The sequence below is a fragment of the Gossypium raimondii genome, chromosome 1, assembly GCF_025698545.1.
Source record: "Gossypium raimondii isolate GPD5lz chromosome 1, ASM2569854v1, whole genome shotgun sequence".
NCBI lineage: Eukaryota > Viridiplantae > Streptophyta > Magnoliopsida > Malvales > Malvaceae > Gossypium > Gossypium raimondii.
The window spans coordinates 20,189,518-20,195,212 of NC_068565.1; the positions used below are offsets into that span (position 1 = coordinate 20,189,518).

General features: G+C 37.2%; 1 non-coding gene across 1 annotated transcript; it reads right to left on the reverse strand.

The window, feature by feature from the left end:
• Positions 1 to 247: 247 nt before the first annotated feature.
• Positions 248 to 354, reverse strand: LOC128032800 (small nucleolar RNA R71). The gene has a single exon (XR_008189131.1). It is a non-coding gene; the product is annotated as a small nucleolar RNA R71 (small nucleolar RNA).
• Positions 355 to 5,695: the final 5,341 nt, after the last annotated feature.

The following is a 5,695-nucleotide window of genomic DNA, read 5'->3' on the forward strand; positions in this document are numbered from 1 at the left end:
GGTAGGCCAATTTAGTGGTAAGCCCCCGGAAGATCCACATCTCCACCTTCGATTGTTTATGGAGGTGAAAGATTCATTCAAGATAGTCGGTGTGCCTGAAGACGCATTGAGGTTGTAGTTGTTTCCGTACTTGTTGCGAGATCGAGCATGAGCATGGCACAATTCATTGCCAGCAAGTTTCATATCTATATGGTAAGAATTAGCAAAGGGATTTTTGGTTAAATACTTCCCACCTAGCAAAAATGCTAAGTTAAGGAACGAGATCACAACTTTCCAACAATTGGATCACGAGTCTTTGTATGAGGCTTGGGAGCGATTTAAGGAGTTACTTCGTAAGTGTCCTCATCTGGGATTCCTCACTGTATCCAGTCGGAGACATTCTATAATGGTCTCAATGCACATACAAGAATGATAGTAGATGCTTTCGCGAATGGTGCAATTTTGTCTAAGTCTTATAATGAGGCTTATGAGATCATCGAGAGAATCGCAAGTAAGAACTATCAATGGCCAAGAAATCGAACAGCTTCAGAAAGACGTGTAGCCATAGTTCATGAAGTTGACGCCTTCACTTTGTTATCAGCTCAGGTATCGTCTATTTCCACTATGATAAAACTGTTAATCGCTAATAGTACTAATAATTCAGCAGCTCAGCCACCAAGTCCGTTTGAAGTAGTTTCATGTGTGTACTATGGGGAACGTCATTCTTTTGAGAATTGTCCATCAAATCCGAAGTCAGTGTACTATGTGGGGAACCAATATCAAAATAGGAGTGGACAAGGACCCCAGTCCAACTTCTACAATCCTTCATGGTGTAATCATCCTAACTTTTCTTTGAGCAACCAAGAAAATGGACCGAACAACAACTTATTACAGCAAGGACCCAACCGATCTCAAGGGTTAATCAGCAAGCTCCAAAACCACCTCAAATTGAGGCATCAAACAGTTTGGAGAGCTTGTTGAAAGCGTACATGGCAAAGAATGACGCTTTGATCCAAAGCCAAATAGCAACACTGAAAAATTTGGAAAACCAAATGGGTCAGTTAGCTACGGAGCTACGTAATAGACCGCAAGGAACCTCGCCGAGCGATACTGAGAATCTAAGAAATTTGGGTAAAGAACATATCAAGGCAGTGGCATTATGAAGTGGCAAAATTCTAGAACCCCGATTGATTGATGTCGAAGATAAGCCTATTGAGAAGAATCAACCAATTGTTGAAGTTCTTACACCAAAGGAATCAGAATCTATAAAGTCTGACAAGTTAAACCCTGACTTAGTGAATTCAGATACTTTAACATCTTCTTTGGATGCAGATTTACCTACTCAGAAAAGTTGTCTGGTTTAACCAAAAGTTCCATCACCTCTATATCCGTAAAGATTGCAGCAAAACAAGCCAAAATAGGAGGTGCAATTCAAGAAGTTTTTGGATGTTTTGAAGCAGTTACACATCAAAATTCTGTTGGTAGAGGCTTTAGAATAAATGCCGAATTATGTGAAGTTTATGAAGGATATACTGTCCAACAAGAAATGACTGAGTCAGTATGAGACTGTTGCCTTGACAAAGGAGTGTAGTGCGTTCCTGCAGAACAAACTCCCGCCAAAATTGAAAGACCTAGGAAGCTTTACTATACCCTGTAACATTGGTGAATCTTACTGTGGTAAAGCTTTGTGTGACTTAGGAGCGAGTATCAACTTGATGCCTAAGTCTATCTTCAAGATGTTAGGGATAGGTGAAGTAAGACCTACAACTGTGACGCTTCAGCTAGTGGATCGATCTTTAGCATATCCTGAAATAAAGATCGAGGATGTTTTGGTAAGAGTCGATAATTTTATTTTTCTTGCTGATGTTATTGTCTTAGATTTTGAAGTAGACAAGGAAGTGTTGATCATTCTTGGGAGACCTTTCTTAGCCACGGGAAGAACGTTAATTGATGTGCAGAAAGGAAAACTCACCATACGAGTTTAAAATGATCAGGTAACATTTGACATTCTTAAAGTGATGAAATTTCTCGATCCGGCAGAGGAGTGTTCAGTTATGGAAGAGATAGAAACCTTTGTTTCTAAGGAAAGCAATTTTAAAGAAGATCCATTGGAGAAAGCCTTAGATTTTGACCCTTTGGAGGATGAAGAAGGTGAAGAAAACATGGCTTTGATGGAAGCCAATCTAGGAAATTTTATTCAGTCCACACGGTTTGAACCGTTAGAGTTGGAAGTCAGAGAATTTGTGCAACCCAAGTTGTCAATTGAAGAACCACCTAAACTCGAACTAAAGGTACTTCCTTCCCATTTGAAATACATTTATTTAGGTGATTGTTCTACTTTGCCTGTGATTATTTCAGTGGAACTGAAGAAAGATCAAGAGGAGCAACTAATTGCTGTTTTAAAGAAATTTAAGAAAGCAATTGGTTGGACCATAACTGATATTCGAGGTATAAGCCCTTCTTTTTTCTTGCATAAAATCATTTTAGAATAAGGTGGAAAAACTCGAATTGATGGGCAAATGAGGCTCAATCTTATTATGAAAGAAGTTGTGAGAAAGGAAGTGATCAAGTGGTTAGATGCAGGAATCATCTATCCTATTTCAGATAGTTTATGGGTAAGTCCAGTGCAGTGTGTCCCGAAGAAAGGTGGAATCACGATTGTTAAAAATGAGCATAACGAGTTAATTCTAACAAGAATTGTTACTGGTTGGAGAATCTATATTGATTACAGAAAGTTGAACAAAGCCACTCGGAAGGACCATTTTCCGTTGCCATTCATGGACCAGATGTTAGATCGACTGTCAGGTAATGAATTCTATTGTTTTTTAGATGGCTATTCGGGATATAACCAAATAGTTGTAGCCCTAGAGGACCAACATAAAACAACCTTTACTTGTCCATACGGTACATTTGCTTTTAGGCGAATGCCTTTTGGATTATGCAATGTACCTGCAACTTTTCAACGATGCATGATGACAATATTTACTGATATGGTTGAAAATTTTGGTGAGGTTTTCATGGATGATTTTTCTATTTTTGGTAACACTTATGATATATGTTTGAGTAATTTGGCTAAGGTACTGAAAAGATGCGAAGAGACAAATCTTGTTCTTAATCAGGAAAAATGTCATTTTATGGTCAAGGAAGGGATGTTCTTAGGTCATAAGATCTCAAAGAAAGGAATTGAAATCGATAAATAAAAGTGAACGTAATTGAAAGATTACCAACCCCAATGAATGTGGAAGGAATCAGAAGTTTATTAGGCCATGCTAATTTTTATCGAAGGTTTATCAAAGATTTCTCGAATATATCTAAACCGTTGTGTTTGTTGACAGAGAAAGATATAGTGTTTGACTTCAACAAAACATGTTTGAAAGCTTTTGAAGAGTTAAAGAAGCGGTTAATCTCAGCCCCAATAATCGTTACACCTGATTGTAACTCACCTTTTGAGTTGATGTGCGATGCAAGTGACTATGCCGTTGGAGCTGTGATGGGTCAAAGAAGAAATAAAGTGTTTCACCCTATTTACTATGCAAGTAGAACTTTGACGGGAGCCCAACGCAGTTATACGGTAACCAAAAAGGATTTATTCATTATAGTTTTTACTTTTGACAAATTCTGATCATATCTTATAGGTACCAAAGTTATAGTGTTTACTGACCATGCGTTCATTAAATACTTGCATGCGAAGAAAGATGATAAACCAAGGCTAATTCGTTGGATACTTTTACTCTAAGAATTTGACCTTGAGATCCAAGATAGAAAAGGTTCAAAAATCAAATAGCTGATCATCTGTCGAGGTTGGAGCAAGATGAGGTAGCTCAGTCATGTGTGCCTATCAACGAGAATTCCCAGATGAACACTTATTTGAGGTAAAACGAATTCATGAAATACTCTGGTTTGCTAATTTTGGCAATTATCTTGCATGTGGAATAATTCCTTGAGAAATGACAGACCAACAAAGGAAAAATTTCCTTCATGATAGTCGGTATTATCTTTGGGAGGATCTGTTTTTGTTTAAACAATGTGAAGATAATATAATCTGAAAGTGTGTAACTGAAAGCGAGATTGCTGAGATCTTGTATCATTGCCATTCATCTCCAAGTGGGGGACACTTTGATGGTTCACATAATGCAGCAAAGATTTTGCAAGCATGTTTCTTTTGGCCTACACTATTTAAAGATACTTATGCTTATGTGAAGAACTGTGATAAATGCCAAAGGAATGAAAATATATCAAGGGCGAATGAGATGCCCTTGACAAAGATTTTGGAGATTGAATTGTTCGACGTATGGGGCATTGATTTCTTAGGCCCGTTTCTTTCTTTGTATGAGAACAAATACATCTTAGCTGCTATGGACTATGTATCCAAGTGGGTTGAAGCTGAAACATACCCTACAAATGATGCTAAGGTAGTCATGTGATTTCTACATAAGCATGTGTTTACATGATTTGGGACACCAAGAGCTATTATTAGTGATGAAGGTTCTCACTTTGTGAACAACTGGCTTAAGTGGTTGCTTGATAAATATGATGTAAAGCACAAGATTGCTACTACCTATCACCCCCAGTCTAATGGGCAAGTTGAAAGAGTGAATCGCAAAATCAAAGGTATCATTGAAAAGGTAGTATGCCCTAGCAGAAAGGTTGGTCTCGATGGCTCGATGATGCATTTGGAGCCTATCGAACAACATTTAAGACTCCGTTAGGAATGACTCCTTATCGGATAGTCTTTGGAAAGGCATGTCATTTGCCATTAGAGTTAGAGAATAAAGCTCATTGGGCTTTGAAGCAGTTGAACTTTGATCTTAAGAAAGTGGGTCAAAGAAGGATGTTACAACTTGATGAGTTGGAAGAGCTGAGGTTGTTTTCCTATGAGAATGCGAAAATGTGTAAAGAATAAAGCTCATTGGGCTTTGAAGCAATTGAACTTTGATCTTAAGCATCAGAGAAGGATGTTACAACTTGATGAGTTGGAAGAGCTGAGGTTGTTTTCCTATGAGAATGCCAAAATGTGTAAAGAATAAAGCTCATTGGGCTTTGAAGCAATTGAACTTTGATCTTAAGCAAGTGGGTCAGAGAAGGATGTTACAACTTGATGAGTTGGAAGAGCTGAGGTTGTTTTCCTATAAGAATGCCAAAATGTGTAAAGAAAGATCAAAGAGATGACATGATAGTCATATGCAACCTCACGAGTTTAAAGATTGTCAGAAGGTTTTGTTGTTTAATTCAAGGTTGAAGTTATTTCCTAGGAAGCTTAAATCCCGATGGAAATGACCTTATACCATTTATCGAGTTTATCCTTATGGAGCTATTGAATTATACGACAATTACGGAGGTACCTTTAAAGTTAATGGTCAACGTCTCAAACACTACTGGGATGGTGAAGTTAACTTGCTCAAATTAGCAGACCCTTAATTTTTCATGAACTCATTTTGTAAATAAATAAATAATTAGAACTTATTTTCTTAACTTATTACATTTAATTAATTCTGTCTAAGGAGATTAGAACTTAAGCGGGACCGCTGTGACCCCTCCAACCTTTCTTGGGAATTAATTTAATGTAATTTGTTGAAAAGAAAATTTCTAATTAAGACTTAATTTTTTTTAATTTCATTTGTTCTGTTTAAATTTTAAATTTTATGTTAATAAAGGGGTCAAATTTGGCCCAAGTACTAATCAGTTTTTTATTGTAAGATACAGTCTGAGTTTGAGG